We start from the raw sequence: 21,522 nt of genomic DNA, 5'->3' as shown, positions 1-21,522 counted from the left end.
AGAGAATAGCATAATCCACACTTTTCTTTATAACTGCCCAAAGAATGGACCATCGAACACCTTCCGTGCACGCTCCAGATCACCTGCCCGCAGCCCCGGATCAGCGTGTTGAAGGAGTAGATGTCTAGGACGACGCTCTCGTTGACCCAGGCGTTGTGGATCCGCCTGGCCATGGCCCCATGGCTGCGCAGCAGTCCGGACCTGAGCCGCTGCATGCCGGTGGTCAATTGATCCCCGTCGACGACCCTGACGCAAGGATGAGCCACCTCGAGTTGAGCCGTCCTCCGCCTCCTCCACCGCCAGCACATGGACATGAACTCATGGTCGCATTAGTCCCTCTCATGGGCGACAGGATTGACGGGAGACACGGTGGTCGCGTCGCGTGCCCGTGCGGCTTGACTCGTCGTTTGTGGTGGCATGACTCCCGCGTCCATCCTTCCAACGTCTCCTCCCCGACCTCGTCATACTCCCCGCCATCTTCCCCAAATCACGGCCTCCAGCAGCGCCATCTCCGGCTCCTTCCTTCGGAGCAGATGCAGCGGCGCCCACGAGCTCACGTTCGCGTTTAAGGCAAAATCGACCGGGTGGCCGGCAGATCCAACCATGGAAACCATGCGAGGGGATGGGGGTGGGGGTGGGGGAGTGGCGGCGGGGGTTGGGCTAGCAGCGCGCGGCGGCGGGGTCGTGGCAGGAGGCGGCGGCGTGATGGAGGCGGATATAGGATTGGGAGGCAGGGTCGTGAGGGTGTTTTTTTTATCTCGACCGTACCGGTTCGACTGACTTGTTTCAAGTACTGCGGGTCTAATTACCAAAATCACGTGAGGGTGAATCGGTGCTTTATTATTAACTAGGAAACATGTCCGTGCGTTGCTACGGGTTGGACGGGCAGTGGTTGTGGAGAGAGGGGTGCATGGTTGAGTGCATTTTTTCTTGAATTTAAAGAGCATTCTTCAAGAGTTTAGTACTAATTCAAAGTTTTTTTAAGTAAGAGCACGCATGATGTTTTTAGTCTGACTTTAATATGAAGTCTCAATTCACGGTTAGCTGTAGTTAGCTCTATTCTAGCTTTCTTTTGTTCTGCTTGCATATTTGTGTATTTCTGCCTTTTTCATGCATACTTTTTGATCTTCTATGTTGGTTTCATGTTTCAATATTTCTTCCTTCCTTGTGTTTTTTTTTTTGCAATTGGGGTGAATATTTAGTTACTTTTTAGTTGATAGGCTTCACGAAGCCTTTTCAGTGTTTTCTAATTTTCTTCATTGGTCATTCGTGCATACTGCTCTCTATCTCTTTTCCTTCTTTTTTTCCTTAGTATCCATGACTCGAGACTGCCATCAAAATTGCTTGCCTGCATGTATACTTTAAATAGAGCAAATGTAGCTACTTATTAATAAATTTAATTCCGCTGGACATAAGTATATATGTTGTTTGCATGCTAGAGTATCGTACTTTTCTTTGAGGTAATTTAGAAAGCGAAAACATGATATTAAAGTATGAGCAATGCTATATACATCATGTTTTTTGTCCAACAGAGTTTAGTACGACGTTGTAGATTGGTTTGTAGATGCCATGTTCCCCGTATCACCTTCAAGATGACCATTTCCAGAGACATCAAACATGGCATCTTGTTCCTCATTCGGAACAACAACTTTATCGAGAACAACTAAAGACTTTGTGGCCATGACATGTAAATGCCTATGTTTTAACATCGATGATTTATTTTGCACACTATAAATCGGGATAAGCAGCTCCAGAAGATAATTTACTTATTTAGTGGTTGAACCCCAACTCGGTGCACTCACGGCGCATCCACGCAAGCATATTTTGTAATTTTTTCATTTTTGTTCAGAGCTCCTCGAATGTTATTTGACCACAAAACTTTGTAAGTGCCCATAACATTTGTTGATGACCACTCCCCCAAAGTTTCAGAATTTTTTAAAATAATTTGCTATATTTTTTTGCATGGATGCACCGTGGTTACACCGAATTGGGGTGTATAAAAAACACTCTCTTATTTCATTGGGCGCCGAGACATATATGTTTCCACCATGTGTCCTGATCTATATAGTTACTATGAGTACATCAAAAGCATCCTAAAAAAACTTGTTTTCAAGCGGCTGTTTCCAGGCGTCACGTGCGACCCCGATTCCCTTCCTCTCTTCTCTCCCCTTATCTCTGTCCAGCGGGGAACCCCAGTGCTGTGCAAGCACGAGCCGCTCACAGGCGGATGCTGCTACAGCTGCGACGGTGACCTGTTTGATACTTCGACGGCCAGGCACGATGACGACGGTTGCTGTTGCGAGGTTGCCGTGACGGCGGCCCTGATGATGCTCCGACATGAGCTGCTGCTGGCATGCTGCCGAGGTGGGTGGATATGCCCTCGCTATCTTTATTTTCATCTGGAAGATGTCTCTCCTATTGGTCCATGTACGCCGGAGGCTGCTTGCAAATTTGAATTCAATGGCGTATATAAATTGGTATGATGGTACATAACAAAGCGAGGTGGTACTATTTGATGACAGTTTGAATCAGTTTTTGTACGCAATAATGACCTGGCTCGGTTGGACATAGCCATCAAGGATGTAACAGAAGTCGAGGAGAGTTTGATTCCTAGAACCAGTGATTTTTTTTTTGTTGCCTCTCTCTGAATTGCCTGGGCCGGCACTGCAGCAGGTCGGCTGCCGTGTCTCGTCTGGATTCTACGGGCTGAGAGCAGACGGACGAACAACCGATCAATGATAATATATATACGGACGTGCATTTATAAATAGTACCATCTCAGATAGCGAAAATAATATAGATGAAAAAAACTGAAAGCGTATTATGACATAAGAAGAAAACGCATTGTGACGGTGAACCCACGGAGTCAATCCGTGCTTTATTATTACTAGCACAAACGCCCGTGCGTTGCATCGGGTGAAAAAAAAACCCACACTTCCCTAACCCAATTGCTCAAGACCCCCTCTCATTCCACGACACAACGCCAGGAAATGGGATGAATAAACTCTTTGAAATCGGCTGCCATGAAAATATATATTGTAGAAAAAATATGCATGTATTTCGGTTTTCAGTTCATTTGTATTCGCCCCACAGGTATGTCACAAAAGCTTTAGTTGGTGCGGTGGCTAGCTTGTCGGGTGAATAAAGTGGAGGTCCACAGTTTGAATCCCAGGTGGCTCGCTTTTTTCTTTTTATGCATTTGTCGCCCGACCTCTCGCGCGAGGTCAATCCAAATGGGCCGGCCCAGTCGCTCGATTCCTATGCGAACGGACGTCTTTTTGACGCAGAATGCGTCAAAAGCAAATCCTATTTGGCGCTACAGGTGCCCGTTAACGTGTATTCTACAAACGGGCACCTGCAGCACCCCGTATTGGGCCGGCCCGTTACTGCGTACTCTATTCCGCAAGAAAGAAGGGAGCCGTCGTTGCGACTCGAACCACAGACCTGTTGGATTGATGTTCGATAGTATAACCACCACGACACACAATATGATATGATAATATTCAACTCTTTCTTTTTATGCATTTGTCACCCGACCTCTACGCGAGGTCAATCCAAATTGGTCGGCCCAGTCGCGCGATTCCTATGCGAGCAGACGTCTTTTTGACGCAGAATGCGTCAAAGGCAAATCCTATTTGGCGCTGCAGGCGCCTGTTAACGTGTATTCTGCAAACGGGCGCCTGCAGCACCCCGTACTGGGCCGGCCCGTTACTGCATACTCTATTCCGCAAAAAAGAAGGGAGCCGTCGTTGCAACTCGAACCACAGACCTGCCGGATAGATGTTCGATAGTATAACCACCACGAGACACAATACGATCTGATAATATTCAACTCTTGCTTTGCTTTATTCGTTTCTTTTCTTTTTTTCCTTTTTTCTTTTCTTTTTTGCATTTTTTGTTTCTTCTTCTTCCTGGTTTCTTTCCCTCACTGACTTCGTTTTTTTCTTAAATACGTGAACATTCTCAAATTCAATGATTTTTCTAAAATTGATGAACTTTTTTTTTCAAATCTATGAACTTTTAATAATTTTTGTGAACTACTTTTAAAAATTGATTATTTTGTTTCAAAATCGATGAACTTTTTTCAAATTCGATGAATCCTTTTCAAAATCTTTGAACTTTTTTCAAATTCAATGAACTTTTTTTCAAATTGGATGAACTTTTTTTGCAAATTGATGAACTTTTTTTCAAATTTTTGATGAACATTTTTTAATTTTTTGTGAACTACTTTCTTAAGTTGATGAACTTTTTTCAAATTGGTGAACTTTTTTTTTCAAATTTTTGATGAACTTTTTTAAATTTTTTGTGAACTATTTTTGTAAATTGACGAACTTTGTTTTTAAAATCATTGGGCTTCTCTTGAATAGGGCGATGTTTTTATGCATGTTCATGAACTTTTTCTGAAATTTGTGAGGTTTCATTTTTCCTTAAAAAAATCATATGTTCTCTAAAAAAAAAATGGGCCGGCCCTAGTGGTTAGCTGAACACACGTAGGTAGAGCAGGTAGCGAGTTTTTTATATGGGTACAATATGCGAAGTATTGGATAGTGTTGTTTTCGTATCCTACAACACACAGTGGCCTTTGGCGCGGTGGTTGTTGTGCGGGGAGAAGCAAGTTTAACAAAACCATGTGGGTTCGAATCCCAGCTCTAGCTTATATTTTCCATGGTTAATTTTCCTTTTCACTTCTACTTTTAGAAGTAGCTGCTGGGCCGGCCCGTTAGGCTGCGCGCGCGAGCGCCAAAAGGGCTAACCGACGCTTAATGTGCCGAGTAGGAGCTCAAATACGTGCTCGCGTGATTCCCTGAATTAGTACCACCTCGCTTATATATTTTAAATTCAAACTGAAAGCGTAAATTCATAGAAAGAAAGCGTATTGTGATGGTGAACCCGAAGATCCAATCCGTACTTTATTATTAGGGAGAGACTAGCAAAATATGTCCGTGCGTTGCAACGGGAGAAACAGATCCTTGCACATCCCTACTAACCCATATGCATTACCACTTCTTCCCTTCGCCACCATTGTTGATGATGGTCTTGTTGTGCGCATAATCATACAGAACATGATCAATCCAAGGTGATGAGCTTGGTCATCATACTCTAGCACGTCGTATCGAGAGCCCCTTTTTCGTGCCAACTTGTAATTATGCGGACTTGTAATGATGGTAGGTTCTTGTCTCAACTACACTTGGTGCATGCACCATCACCACACCCATGCTCCCTAGCATAACATGTGTGCTTTGCAACGGAGAAAACACCGGTTCGTATGATCCACAATTGGTCGGGTCAAGGAACTGTGCCGCTGCATAGTTAGCATTAAATTTAGGGATAATGGGTTGTATTTCTTAAAAAACCAACGGGAGAGAGACTTTATGTGTCCATATAAACGTTCATCAATGCGTTTTTACCATGTGTGTCCTAATCTGTGTATATATGTTAGTCCAACATTGTCTAATTCTTAGGGCATCTCCAACGCTAACATGTATATATGTGCGGCAAATGTCCGTTTTTCTATCCAGACAGAGATCCGGACACAGATACGAAAGCATGCAATCCAACGCTGGTCGCAAACTTCAGGTTTCTCATACATTTAATCAAACACTTGTTGTGCGGCGTGCGGCGGAGGCCGGCAAGATCGGGCCCAGTCACGCGCGCGGCCACGGAGGCAAGCGAGACCACGGCGACAGGGGTAGCGGGCACGGCCACGATGGAGGCACGCGAGCTCGGGCGCATGACCATGACGGTAGGGGCGCTGGGTGTGGCCACAACGGATGCAGGCGAGCTCGGGAAGCGGCCACACACGTGCGGCCATGAACAGGGGCATTGGGCGCGGCCACGAGCCCGCCTGATGACAGGCGCAGCCTCGCGGGGGCGCGGGCACGGCACTCGGCCACTGGCGACGACCGTGGCGGCTCGCGAGCTCGGGCGCGCGGTCATGGGTGACGCGACGGACCCGGGTGATGACTGGCGCGACTCCTGAGCACGGGCGTGGCCTCACGGGAACGCGGTGGCCATGGGCGACTACGGGGCAGCTCGCGAGCTCGGGGTGCGGCCTCACCGTGCTGCTCGCTAGAGTGGCAACACCGCTAGCGATGGAGACGTAGGAGGAGGCATCACCTCGGCGAGCGCGAGGCCGTAGAAGATGTTGAGCGCCGCCTCACATCGGCGGCCATGGGGGTGGGGAGCTCGGAGGGGGCAACAACGGGGGTGGAGGTCGCCAAGCTCGACCACACCCCCGTACCCTCCCGCTCATCTGCCAAGTCGCCGTCGCTCGCCTTTTTTCCGTCGCTCAAGCTCCAGCACTCCAGCACCGACGGCCACTCTGTCTCTGCATGTATGTATGTGTGAGCCTTCCTCCTCAGAGATGTTTTTCGATTAATGATGCATATATGCTGCAGGTCTCGTCTTTTTTCCTGCTTTGGCTTGTTTGATTCATGCAATTTGAGAAACGTATTTAAGTTGCTAAGATATGATCTAAAAGAGCAGGGTGGGACTATTGATTAAAAAAAGAGTACAAAATTTTATCACATGGAGCAACTATTGTGGTAACGGCCCATAACAGAAATATAAATTCTGGCCCATGAGACTTACCAAGCTCCAGACCACGTACGACACGGACGACGAGCGTATGGAACTTTTCATGGTAGATGTGAAAAGTACCACCTCGGATATGTTTTAAATTTAAACTGAAAGCGTAAATTCACGGAAAGAAAACGTATTGTAACGGTGAACTCGGAGACCCAATCCGTGCTTTATTATTAGGGAGAGATTAGGGAGATATATATCTTTACCTACTAATAAAGCAGCTAATGCTTCTGCCCGTACGTCGTCGGCGATTTTGCAAAAAACCCCTTTATCTTTTTGGGAATCAACCCGCCGTCCAAAGCGAACCGGTATGAAGGGGAAAAACGCAGGCACGTTCTGCCTCCCGGCGCTCCGCCCCGCCCCACCAACCTCCTGCGACGCCCCACGCGCCGCCGGCGCCTCCTGCCTCTCACCTCCTTCCCCGCCCCGCCCAGCACCGCCTCACCGCGCGCCGCCGGCTGGCTCCTGCCTCGCCAGGGTAAAAAAAGGGGTCGCCTGCATCCTCCCACCCGCACGCCTGCGCTCGCCTCGCCCCCACGGCTTCACCTCTCTTGGCACCGGCGGCAGGCCATCCTGCCACCCGACTCGCCTAGCCTGCACGGAGGCAGCCGTTGGAAGTTCGATCTCCCCTTCCCCGTCACCCGCCATCTACGACCACCATCCTCACCGCCCCCTCCCTTACCTCAGCCCGATCTAGAAGCCTAACCCCTCTCAACCCTCTCTGAGCACAGCGTGTTCCGTCGGCGGCAACAGCGCCTCCTTCTGGCCGGATCAAGGCGTGGAGACCCATGCTCCCCTCATCTGGTTGGACACAGCTGAGCACATATGTTCCCTGCCTTTCTGCTACATGTACGAACTGAAGCTTATTGTGTACACTTTGGTTGCTTTTTTAGAGAGAAAACACTCTGGTTGCTTTTTTTAGAGAGAAAACACTCTGGTTGCAGGTAGAATCAGAAATCAAAGTCCACAGAGATGCATATGTCATGGGCGAATGCATGATGTAATAGAATCCAGAGGACCTTCAGACTTGGTTCTCTGCTGGGGTGAAGGGTGTGAAGTGTTGTGCCGAGATGCAGATTCAGAGCCTTTTTTCTTTCCAATTTGTACATGCTCGGCAATCCAGAACTGGTTTTACTTTTCCTTAAAGAAACTGATTTAAATTTTTGCTGTCTCCTAGAGGGCGCTGAATCAGGCTGATGTGCGCTTGGCCAAACGAAGGAGCAGACAATCACTCAGAAGAAATTCATCCGAGCTCTCAAGTTGAAGTCAAACTGGCCAGCTACGTTTCAAAGGTAACATCTACTCCCTCTGTCTCAAAGTATAAGATTTTTTAATCGAGATATATACTGAGATAGAGGGAGTATATAATACAGTAAGTAAGATGATAGTTTGATGTGTAGACAGGAAGAAATCACACACAATAGATGCAGCTGGTATTTTGGAAATAAAGGCAGAGGTTTAAATTCAGAATTGGGACTAATTGGTTTGTAATTTATACATGTCCCCAACATGAATACTGCAGTCTTTGTCATAAGATTTCCAATGGTACTGATTTTTTTTTGAATTATAATCTTTTAAAAGTAGAGCAAGAACAGGATGTTGTCTATCAGTTTTAACCAAGTGCAGAATTTCGTTTGGCATCAATATATCTATTTCGATATAGAAAGAATTTGAGGATCATCATGTTTCCATTATGAGACGCGGCTGGGATAATGAAGTACTGGATCTGCGGTGAACGGCCATCCGCAAGATCTACATCATCATCTTTTGGTCAGTTCACCATGAAAGCCATTCTGTGATATGCGGTTGTTCCACTATTATGTTTTCTGATTATTTGCACATAGGACTATTAGTGCTGCTGCTACAACTAAAGCCTAGAAATTTCTACTTACCATGCACGACCAACTATGGTGCCAAGAGTTGACATCTAGCTTGCACACATTAGCAGTAATTTCTACACATGTTTGAAACTGTCTTATTGGGATAAAATAAACGTATTTTCCACGGGTTTTTAAATTGAGTGATTCATAGTTTCCAGTGTGATTGTTTGAGGTCTGTTAGTAACTTTTTCTTAAGTGTGGTTACTGTCTATTTAACACTGGGTGTCCCCTAATCTTCATTTTAGTTGCTCCCCTCAGAGACATGGTCACTTTTTTTTCTTGAAAAAAGAGAAGACATGTCACGTCTATAAAGGTTCAAGGTTTTTGAGTCGCGACTTGGCGAGTCGCCGCGAGCAGCGTATAGTCGACGAAAGTCGCTGTATAGTCACCCTAAGTCGCTGTATAGTCGCGAGTCGCCCTGATTTTTGGAAAACGACTTGGGCGATTAGTCGGCGACTAATCAGCGACTCAAAAACCATGTAAAGGTTATTAAAGTTTGACATGGATTTCTTTTCATAAATGGGTGATCTACTCTACTCCGCTGCACCTTATGTTCTCTTGTATTATCATGAGATTTTGCTGGATGTCACTCCAATTGCTAAATCTGGAGATAACTATTTTACACATATTGTCTACCCAGATAAACAAGATTTATGAGATCCCTGCGTTTTTGTTGTGGCACAGAACCACGAAGCGTTTCTTCGGTGTATCACCCCTCCACATCTTAATAAGAACTCATGTGAAGGTTAGCGCAACCTCCCTGAAACTTACATTCACACCACATTCTCAACTGAGATGATGCCATAGATCTTTTTATGTTATATGTGGATGAACAACAAACAGATTAAGTCTTGTTCACGTCCGTCCTCATGTATACATGCAGTTCTATTCTAGGATTTCATCTCTGCACTCCATTCTGCATCCTGAATATTCAGAGTCTCGAGTTTGCACAACATTGAGTCTCAATTTTGAATAAATGAATATGTCAAGGATAGGTTGAATAGGTCTGTATGTCTTAACCATGCTATTAGATTTTTGGGTATGGATGGCACGCTGTCTTAATCTTCGGTGATTGAATTCATTGCTCAATGCACCGACACCAGTCTCATGTTTAGGCTGTTTGTGCTTATTTGGGCATGATCAATGTACAGTGAAAGTTTTAAGTCCAACAATCCACCTTCAAAAACATCTAGGAAGAAGCTAAAGCATACTTAAATGTAATGGAGAAATCTTCAAAGCAGTATGCTATCCTTTTGTGATGGTATAATTTACAGGGTTGTTCCAGGCAAAACAATCTGTCTAATATTTGTTTTCCTTTCATTCATTTTTTCATACAAGGTGATAACACAGAGTCATCCTCAAGGCGACAAACCTTACATTTTCTGTATTGTCATTACATAAAACTAAAACCTTCACGAGTGCACTGATGCTCTTCCTAACGCCAGCCACAGCAAGTGTACATGAAACTTCGCACTTTACAGTTTACATACATACTTGCAGTCGTTGGGTTAAAACCCATCTATACATTGTTTTATGTGTTACATATGTTGTCTCCCTACCTTATATGGATATAAATACCAAGGCAAAACTAACCTTATATGAATAAATACTAGGGCCAGCACATTTTTCATTATGGGTTCCCAGTCAATTCTATGTCATTTCTGAATTTGCCGACTCAAGGAGAAAGAATCTCCACTGTGAGAAGTGCTCTATTGGTTTGGATGTACAATTCTGAATTTTCAGATATGGTGTGAGGTGTGACATCATCAAGAAATACTAGCGCATCTATACAGGATCAAACATAAAGGCAACTGTGAAATTGGTGTGTTTTACTTTTGTTTTGAGGGGATTTGTTGTATAATGGAAAAAGGGCACTACTAATACAACCAAAATCAGCGTGAGACCAGATGCTTATACCAAAAAATTCAGTTTAGTGAGCATAATTGAATCTTCTCTCCCGTTGCAACGCACGGACATTTTTGCTAGTATATATATACATATACACACACCACTCCTCCACCCCCGACCAGAGCCGGCGCCCCATCCCACCACGACCTTCCCCGTCGCCCACCACCACCACCTTCCCCCAGCCCCGCACACCACCACCACCTTCCCCGCTGCCCACCACCACCACCTGCCTCCTACCCACCCCACCACCACATTCCCCCAGCCCCGCACACCACCACCACAGCGCCACACCTTCCTCACCCTGCGGCCCTGCCTTACCCCAACCCATCGCCGCCCCACCCAGACGCCGGATCACACCTCGGTGGTTGCTGGACTCGTGTCGGATTCACGCCAGACGGCGTATCTAGTCCCGCCGCACCAGGATCCTAGCGCCGCCACCCACCCCGCCCCTCCTTTGTGCGGGATCCTAGGGCCGCCGCCCACCCCCGACGCTCCTGCTCGTCGGTGGATCCGCCGTCTTTGACCACGGGGCGACCTCCTCTACAGACCGGCAGCCAAGCCGCCGGGCTCGTGCCGCCCTCCAGGCCGGCCGTCTTCCAGAGGCTCGATGACGCGCCGCCGAACCGGCCACTGTCTCCGGCTAGGATAAGGTCGCCACGAGCTTGTCCCTCCTCACCCACCTTCTCCACCCAAATTTCCGCGTGATCCGCCGTGCAGGAACCACCTTTGCCGCTTCTTCATGCTTCCGCGCCCCGCCGATCCCTGGAGGCCGTGCTGCCGCGCCGGTGAACACCACCTCCCAGCGACCAACTTATCCCCTCTCAAAAAGTTGATCAAATCCATGGAGGCGAGGTCGCCATTCCCCTTCGCAGTGCATGTCGTGTACCCGAGCGGTTCAATTCATGGGTGCGTGCAGCCCGCTGCTACAGTTTTTGTGCGACGCAGTTGGATTACCTGCAACACACCTTCGACGTGCAGTTCGCCTGCGCCAGGGCCTGCAGCTCTGCCCGCGGGCATATGCAGTACGCGACGACTAGCATGTATACTTGGTTTAGGGAGCAAAACATCAGCGTGTCGTTCGGTGTTTTTTTGTTGTAGTTTACTACTCTCATTTGTATCACTTTACACTTTTTTAATGGGAATCTTCGGTGCAATGAAGTATTCTAACTCTGTTCTTGCTGTCCAGTTTACCAACTTTTGCAGGAGATCGTGGTACAAGAAAGGAGAGAGAGACATGAGTCTTGAGCATATACTGTATGAGCAATTCTGGAGCCTCGCCGGCTGCTCCTATCTCAACCCAGACTAGAATCGAGTGCATCGATAGCTGCGGGCCGAGCTTCTTCTCCCTCGCCGGCGAGCTCCTTCTCCCTCTGCCAGTTGATTGAGGAGGTGCTGGTCAACACACCCCCTGGTGGTGTCCTATGGTAGGCGCGCTTGCAGTGCAGTCCGGCGGTGAGTGCGCTTGCACTGCAGTTCGTCGGCGAGCCGTTTGCAGTGTAGTCTGGTGGTGCACCGTCGATGCGGTCTTTAGGAGGGTGGTGGTGGCACCCTCGCCTGGATCTGGGAGGAGTTGGGTAGGATGGGCGGCGCGCTGGAGAAGGAGGCGGCGACCACTCACCGCATCGCCAGCCTCCGTGCAGCTCAGTTGCCTCTCCTCGTGCAGCTTGCTTGCCGCCCCCGTGCAGCTCACCTCCGCTGAGCAAACTCTCTCTGGCGAGTCCACATCGCGTCCGCACCACATCGTGCAGTTTGAGTGCAGTTTTTGATTATTTTTGCAGCAGTACATCCATCCAACCCAACAATTTCAGAGTTTGTGTGTTCAGTGCAGTACCGCAGTGCAATGCAGTGCAGTTTCGGTTTCAGAGTCCGTTGAAGGCCTCGTGGTGCTATCCTCACTTAATTTTTATGTGAATTGTGTGTATAGCATGTGTAACAGAATTGCAAGGCCAAATTTGTTGTAGAAAATGATGGTTAGATGCGTTTCAGCGTAAAATCCTATGTGGTTCACTTGGTAAACCAAAAAGTCTCTGGTATGTAAATTTTTGAAGCTCACTTTGTAATGTCGTGTGGCTCACCTCTCGATAGTTTTTGCGGCCCACTTACGCTCGAGGTGAAGCTCACTTTGTAATCTCATACGGCTCACCTCTCAATAGTGTTGCGATTCACTTACGCCCGATCCAATATGAAGCTCACTTTGTAATGTCATGTGGCTCACCTCTTGATAGTTTTGCGGTCCACTTACGCCCAGGTGGAGCTCACTTTGTAATCTCATGAAGCTCACTTTGTACTCTCATGCGGCCCACCTCTCAATAGTGTTGCGATTCACTTACTCGCAACGGGAAGTGCTGAAAAAATGTTACTAAGACGACAAAACAAAAGAATGATTGTCTTGAAAAAATTATGTTTAAATAAAAGAAACCATGCAGTTCTCTAAAAAGTCTGATGCAGTGCGGTTTTTCATCCGATGCAGTGCGGTTTTCAGTCAGATGAAGTACCCACGTCGATTTGGGTGTCGCGAAAAATAAAGTGTCCGCATTTCGGTAAATTAAAAACTGCTCTTAAACCATAATGAATTAGAGAGTGTTCTACATGAAAAAGTTGCGTCTCGTCGATATCTTTCCAACGACATATCATCTGAATCATTTCGACATCCGGTTTGTAAAAATTTCACGAAAAACGGCCGCTGCCACTCGTCGTCCGCCGCACGATTTTTAAAATTAACTTAAAAATGTAAGGAATCTCACAATCATTTCTATATATCAAAGTTGCACCTTGTCCATAGCTTTCCAACGACGTATTACACGCCTCGTTCCGACAAACAGTTCAAAAACTAGAGCGAAAACAGTACTGAAAAATGCAAAACTTTCAAAAAACGTAATTCTGCGATTTAGTAAATTTGAAACTGCTCTTAAACCGTAATGAGTTAAAGAAAATAATAGATATGAAAAAGATGCGCCTCGACGATATCTTTTCAACGGCATATCATTTGCTTTATTCCGATGAACGGTTTAGAAAAAATTACAAAAATACGCTCGCTGTCACTCATCGTCCGCGGGACCATTTTTCAAACTGCTCTTAAACCGCAAGAAATCTCAAAAAGTGTTCAACATGGCGAAGTTGCACCTAATCCATAGCTTTCCAACGGTATATTATACGCCTTGTTCCGATAAACAATTAAAAAATTAGAGCGAAAACAGTACCAGAAAAAACACTGCGTACAGTTTTTTTGCGACGGGAAGTTCACTCGCGTGAGTAGTGCAGCACACTTGGTTCAAGTAATGACTTGCACTTGCGTTGAGCGTGCAGTGCGGAAGTGTTATCAGAATAATTATTCTGCTAATATTATCAGAATAGACCGGCTATATATATGCGTTGCAACGGGAGAAAATTAAACTTCCCTAGCATAGACAAAAAATAAACCATTTATTTAATTTATGATGCACGACAATTATTCCTAAGATGAAAAAGAATTATGCTTTCAATCATACTGTCTTTGCAAAATGATCACAGTTCACTTTGCGGTTTCATAGTTTCATTCTCACCTCCATGCAACAATCAAATAGGAAGAAAGAAAAAAATTGTTTCGGAATAGGCCCATCTTGGCCGACGCAGGGGAGAAATAGAAATGAATTATTTTTCGCTGCTCCACAATTGAATTGAAGAAAGAAAAAGTGTGGAGCGGCCTAGCTCGGCCCACGCGTCGGAGAAACATAAAAGGTGTGTGGAACATCGGTAGATAGATGACGGCTGAAACTATAATTGGACGGAAGAATCATTCCTTCCTTTAATATTAGTATAATAATTAGTATATATGAAAAAGGGATTAGGGCAACAAAGTAACAGGAATTTAACATCGTGCAAAATTTCGATGACCTCATTGAGGCGATGACGGAGTTTGCAACATCTGGTTCATGACCATGAATAGCACGGATCATGTTGCATGCAGCCAACAACAACAATCAAACCATCAACAAAATCTAGGAGGTTGACGACATCTCGATGAATATTATTGTGAGTAATTGAAAATTTTCTTATAGAGCACGATGATTATTTTTTGAATGGATGAACATTTTATAACTGGCATTTTTTTTCAATAGGCACACACTTTTGGAATGGGTGAACATTTTTTGAAATTAATATACATTTTTTGTTTGACGAAAATTATTTTCTAATGCATGAAGATTTTGAATCAGCGAACATTTTTTGAATCGGTGAACTTTTTTTTGAAATTCACAATCAGTTTTTATTTTTTTGAACATTGTTTTAAAAATTCATGAACATGTTTTGAATTCATAAACATTGTATACCTCTGGAACATTTTTCAAAATTCACATTTTTTTAATTTGGAACTTTTCTGAAATCCCAAATTATTTAATTAAGAAAAAACTAAAATAAGAAAACAGTGGCATCTCTCCCCGCTTATGGGCCAGCCTAATAGGGTGCACGGATTCTATAACATTTTTCTGCCGCATCTGTCCGCAGACTGGAGGGGACTAGTCCGCAGACACAGAAGCAGCAGGACGCCATCCAGCCGTAGCCGCATACATTTCAACTCATATTTAAACAAATAGGACAAAATTCATGCAAACCGGCCAATATTCATCAAAGTTTGGTTAAAAAATAGCACAAATCATCATACATAGCCTGCAAATTAAGTCTGGTACAACAATGTCTTAAATTCGTCTAGATTTTGGATGTCCAACAAGTTTTTCATCAACAGATCATCTCGTTCCACACAAACCCCCCCTTCACCTTCATCCAACAGTGTGTGCATGTAAATGGCCGTCCCTCTGCTCTGTGGTACACCACGGCAGTGCGCGCGGGCTACATATAACATGTAGACAAATATTGAGTGAATGAATCAATCAAAGTTGAGATGGACGAAGCAAAACTTACAATCTCATCATGTTCCGCGTGCAATGGTCACATTGCCTCGAGCTGACGAGCCACGTCGCAAAACTTGATGACACTGGTCTGGATAATGTGCCAGCGATACATCAACAACCTCACGTTGAGGTGTTGAATGATGTACATGTCATAAGGCGCAATGTGTATTCGTGCGTGAGATGTTTCATGCACTTGCTGCCGGAAGACCTCCCCTTTGCTCTTAGCTACGAAATCCATGGATAACGCAACCACACGTCACACAACAATTCATCCTCCATGGTTGAGTAGATCACCATCCCTTGTACTCTAAAAAACGACATAGCATTTGAAAATAATTTCAATGCCATTTGATCGAACACCAGTCGGGCATGGTATCCACCATGGAGCTCGTCGACAGGAGTGGGGCGGGGCAGAGTGTACCTGGGTACAAATGGCTCCAGAGTGGACAGCTCCGTAACGGCGAGCGGGCATGTCGGTGCTCATTGTGTACGTCCGACAGAGCCTCTATGGCGGCCAGACACATACAGTCGCGACGACGGAGGTGGAGGGTGCGGATGCAAAATAAGGGAGGAGGGGCGGAGTGGAAGAAAATGGGACCGGGAGGGGGAATTGGGTGGGCAGGGGCTGTCGGAGTTCTACATGTATGCTGTCCGGACTCCCGCAAACCTGCCCCCACTTTGTCTCCAATTTGCAGGAGAAAAGGCATCCGGATCGCGCCGCGAACCCATACAGGACCACGTTGGACGGCTTCTGTGGTCCAGATAGCGCGGTCCAGATGGATGCAGGTGGTTTTTGGGTCCGCCTTGGAGATGCCCTAATATTGTTTGCAATTTTGTGATGCAAACTTGCAATGTGGGAATGTTTGTAAATTTGTAACAATATGACAATGATCAAGACTAATGAAAATGAGCACTCTTTTATATACAACTAGTGTGTTATGGTGCTACAGTCAATAATACATGTAAAAGCGTAGGTTTTACGCTATTAAAAAATTGTTAGTCTTCAAAATTTTGAATATACACTCTTAAAATCCTGGCTCTTCCCTGTTGGCCACATATACTCCCATAAGCCCTTTGTCAGTGTCGGGTCAAATATCATCAAGGTAAAGAAAGGCCAGAGAGACCTTATTCATACACGACGTAGATGCCACGCACCTCATTGGTGCTGTCACCAAAACAACATTGAAGGAAAAGAAAAACCAAAACAAATGGATCCCCACTCTTCTTGCCGCCGACGAGGCCGCCGGACTAGGGGAGGGGACAAAGGCCATGGCGGCTAAGGTTGAAAAATGAGAGGATAACAAGCATCGTTATTGATAGATAGACGCACTTTATTTATTTTCCAAAAAACATTGATACAAACTAGCAATTTTATGTTTTTCTTTGAGATAGAACACATCCGATTCCATAAGTCACACACGCTCAGCAACAAAGCTGGTCATCCAAACATTTACATCGTTCGGCAGGCTTTCCGCCCAAACCATGCGGCCGACCTGGGACCGTGAGCCATACGCTGCAAGGCAATGTGCTACATACAAGCCCGTGGGACGACGAAAGAAAACAAAATGCTTGGAAATTTTAAGCGGGCAAAGTCACGAATCTCCCTGAATATAACTCCTTCCGATGTAGGATCTCCGTCTTTGCTCTAGATCGCTTTGAGCAATTTTATGTTGGTGGCGTACAACCCACGCACACACAAAATGCTGCATCACCCTGAATATCGCAGTACCCGCCGCCGGTGAATTTGCTGGAATAGCACCACCGACGACATATATTGGGGTTACGACATGGTAAATTAGTATTGACCTCCTTCCTTTCGCATTCCCCTTGAACTGCATCAAGATAAATAAATCTAATAAAATAAAGATATTATTCCATATTGTCAAAAGGACGAAGCAAAATATGGAAGAGATCATTATCCTGAAGCTTCGTATATTGAAGTAAGCAACATATCTCCTTTTCTTACCACAAGACATGAGGAGCGCCAAGATAATGATAGCAGAGATAGCAACGGCGATGGTGCTCTTGCAGGCCATGCTGAGTACTTTTCATGGATGTACGTTTGCATGTACATGTATTTATATAGCACTAGAAAGATTGTGTGATTGAGACATCCTAAGTGACGTATGATGGCGATTTTTTCTGATATACTAATTATTTGCTTCATTTCCTTGCCTCACAATTTATGATGGAGATTGGGTATGGATTTTTGTCAATACTATAGATTTCACACCTATTTTCTTCCTCATATACTAATTATTTGCTTCATTTCCTTCGCTCACAAGTTATTTCAGTTCAGTATCCAACTCTGGGCATTAGTTGCTGCGATTTAAAATAAATTTTGATGATGCGTACCTGAGCAAATAAATCCTTTATAATTATTCCAACGAGATTTAGCTCATAATGTTCATTTGCATCCAAGATTGGCATCAGTTGTGGACGATTTGAAGCAGATTTTTGTGATGGTAGTCGAATAGTGATATGACATAGTTTGACGATAAACATAGGTAGCTTCGGTTCGGTTTGAAACCCTAGAAGCCAGGTAAAATAAATTTTTGCATAAACCGTTCAGAGGACATCTAAGTTGGTTTTGCAGGTTGCATGTAATGTGATATAGCCTTCACCATATTAATGAAATTTTGTATGATATGTCTATATATTGTAAATTTTAACATCACCTGCATGTCGTAGTATGGCATGATGGCTAGAGACATGCGATTATCATGTTAATGACCTGCATGTTAACTTTCATGTAATACAATTTTATAGAGTAGCTATAGAGATAGTGTTGATAAAATTGATATCACATATGGAGGAACCCCGCGCAGGAGGGTGTACACGAAGACGGAGAAGAAAAGCTAAAGAAGTTGCTGCCACGGCAATGATTTTTGAAATTGCTGCCACATCAGCTATTTCAGGTTGCCATAGTAAGCAGTTTTTTAGAAAATATGTTTTTTGACAAAACTGCTAACAAGGCAGTGTTTATCTGGTTTTGATAAAACTGCTGCCAAGGCAGCATTTCTACTGCAACGTCTACGCTTTAGGTTGAAAGTTCGCGAAGACGAAGAGGACTTCTCCGATTGAAGGGGCTATACCATATCATGCTATTTTGAATTGCCTATGATGTTTATCCCTTTATGCACCCTTTTCAGTGTGTGTTAGTCGATTTTATGTGGATGATATCTCTCACAATAAAATATCAGATAGTTAGTGCTCTTCCAAATGTAGCGCCGTCTGAAACACATATCACTTCAAGGTGTGCCGCGCTAACATGGAAAGAAACGATCTGGAGGTCTGACGAGGCTGAAAGTGAGACCTCATAGCAAGATCACTTGGTTGTCTTGACGTTCCTCAGAAGAGAGTCCTTGAGCTCGAAGCACGCCCATTGAAATGATGTACAAGAGATACATAGAGATGTGATCGGCAAGTTTACTACTAGGAAGAAGACTTATAGGTGGGCTGAATTTAGTGGCGAGTGTGGCCAGGTACCCGCCACTGGTATTTTGGAAAAGTAGTAGTGGCAGGTACACAAGGTCAGCGGCCACTGCTTTGTGGACAGAAGTGGCGGCCAAAAATGATCACACGCCACTCGCAAATTTTATAAATAAATGTTCCTTTTCTTCCACAACAAAATCTTTGGACTGAGTCATGCAAACGTCTTTGTTCAGGCCACCGTTTTGAATCGTCGTTTTTAATATCCATTTGCAACAGTTCTAGGTCATAATGAGCTATTAATGCCATGACTATCTGAATGAATCTTTGGTTGACACATGAGACAAGGTTTCGTTATAGTCAACTCCTTCTCTCTATGTGAACCCTTTTGTCACAAGCCTTGTTTTGAACCTTTAGATATTCCCTCTGGAATCATACTTGGTTTTGCAGACCCACTTTGTCGTGGAATTGTCACGTCAGATGTCCTTGCGAAAGGACTTAGTTGTGGAGCCATCGCAACTAGGAAGCTTGAAGGGGTTAATCGGGACAAAGGACACAGGGTTTATATTGGTTCGGCCCCTTACGGTGAAGGTAAAAGCCTATGATCCAGTTTTGAGTGGGATTGCTTATGCCTCGATAACCAGGGAGTGAATCCGCTTGACCTAGTACTCGATTTCATGTTACTTGTCCTGAACCGCCGCCGGGTCGTCCCTTTATATACAGAGGTTGACGCCTAGCGGCTCACAGAGTCCCGGCCGGCTCATGAAAGTGTCCGACTTGGTCTCTCTCTATTCCTTCCTTACAATACAAGTTACATAGATATGGCGGTTTATCTCTAAGGGCCTTAAGTCGCCTCTGGGCCTTGGGCCCTTAACTGAACCGCCATCTTCAAGTGTCTTCAGTGGGCTTCGTAATAGTAAATCACCATAGGTGTGACCCGGCACCTCCTGGGAGGGTCATACCTAATAGTTATATCCCCAACATTAGGCCAGAGATTGATTTGAACTGATTCATGTCAATCTTCAATATTTGGAAAAATCTTCTGCTCTTGTCTTATACATAAATTTTATAACCCGCTGTGACGTCATCCCCCGGATTTAGGATCACCCCCATGACGTCATCTGTCATTAATTTATGCTTTGTCCAATATACCTCAATGGATCTTTATCTTATTGACCATCCCGAGGATCGAGGCGTCTCAGTAGTTAGATAATTATCTTTTCAGCCTCCTCGTTTTTTGGCGCCTGCTTATCAGTCTTTCCTTATAAATAGACACGACCAGGTCTTCCTCATTCTCCTCTTTCCTTCGTCTTCTTCATCCCGCAACCCTACTGCCACTCGAGCTCCGTCGCCGCCGCAGAGCACCTTGTCTTCCTCGACCTCTGCCGCTGCATCAACCTGAGTCAATCCAGAGAATGGCGGCGCCCCTCCGTAGTAGAACTGTAGCTGTAAGTCTTCGCCTTTCCGCACCTTAGATCCACATTAGGGTTTGCGAGTTCCTTTGTGTTCTTCGCTGCCCATCACGGTTTCTTCATAGTTTCTTTACTGCAACCTCTTTTGATCCAAAAGGAGTATAGAACTCATGCGTAGCTGTTTCGCGTCCATTTTTGATACTAGCAGATCCCTTTTTTCCTGTAAATAGGCCTCATTGGAGATCATGAACTCCTCTTTGCTGGCTTTTTAGGTCTAGATTATTTCCTTTTTCTGAGCATCCGTTGATCCAAAATAATAGTTGCCATCTGCAAAACTTGTTTGTATTACACTTAGCCAAATAACTGTGTTTTCATAGATCCACATAGCCATGGCGGTTCAAACCACTAGATTAAATTGATGTGCTCAATAGACATCAATTACTCATGGCGGCTTAAAATCCTGACCGCTCATGGCGATTTAAATAACCTGACGTACTTAGTCATATACCATTAGGCCCCTTTATAAGCCGCCAATCTGAACATATACTTGTAATATTTCCTCCTCCGGCTTAATTTTGAACCGACCATTTTACTCTTGTTTAGGCTTCCTCTTTCATAATGCCGCCTAAGCCAACCACTTCATGCAACTGGGTCAAGTCCATTGTCACTGAGAAGACTTTTAACGATTTTTTGAAAGTCGGCTATCTGCCCAAAAGAGATGTCATGTCATACCGTGCTCCTGATCCAACAGAGGAAAAGCCTCAGCCTAAAGGTTATTGTCTTCACGGATCACATGAACCGGGGCTTCTCGCCGCCCGGCTCAAAGTTTTTTAGAGATGTTCTGCACTTCTTCGACCTCCGTCCTCAAGACATCGGACCCAACTCCGTGTCCAATATATGCAACTTCCAAGTGTTTTCTGAAGTGTACCTTGGAGAAGAACCCAACATACTCCTTTTCGAGAGCTATTTTATTTAAACCATCAGAATGAGTACTCCAATGGACCGAGCTTGGAACTGGGCGGGGTCTCAATCCAACGACGGAGAGACGTAATCTTTCCTTATGCACAACCGCCGAGTCACCCCAAAGACTGGAACCATACTTGGTTCTACTGTCAAGACACCTCTCCGGCCGACAAGAACCCACTGCCCGGCTTTTGTGATCTGCATCTTGATTCTAATCATCCGCTTCCTGATAAAATAACAGCCGCTGAACGCCAGACACTCGCCCCCACTCTTGCAAAAATTAAAGCTTTGCTGGGGAATGGTTTAAACGGCATTGATCTGGTTCGGTGCTGGGTCGCATGGCGGATCATCCCGTTGATCCGCCGCCCCGGGTTAATGTGCGATTATACTTGTGATGCCAAGGATCCTCTGCGCCACACGCCTGACGACTTACCAGACGATGTTATCGATGATATG

The 21,522-nt window shown here is 45.1% G+C and overlaps 1 long non-coding RNA gene across 1 annotated transcript; it reads left to right on the top strand.

The window, feature by feature from the left end:
* Nucleotides 1–10,686: 10,686 nt before the first annotated feature.
* On the top strand, nucleotides 10,687–12,425 carry LOC123162921 (uncharacterized). The gene is made up of 2 exons (XR_006481566.1): nucleotides 10,687–11,279; nucleotides 11,560–12,425. It is a non-coding gene; the product is annotated as an uncharacterized lncRNA (long non-coding RNA).
* The last annotated feature ends 9,097 nt before the right edge of the window (nucleotides 12,426–21,522 follow it).

This window comes from Triticum aestivum, chromosome 7B (assembly GCF_018294505.1).
Source record: "Triticum aestivum cultivar Chinese Spring chromosome 7B, IWGSC CS RefSeq v2.1, whole genome shotgun sequence".
Taxonomy (NCBI): domain Eukaryota; kingdom Viridiplantae; phylum Streptophyta; class Magnoliopsida; order Poales; family Poaceae; genus Triticum; species Triticum aestivum.
This window is presented reverse-complemented; position numbering and strand designations above follow the sequence as displayed.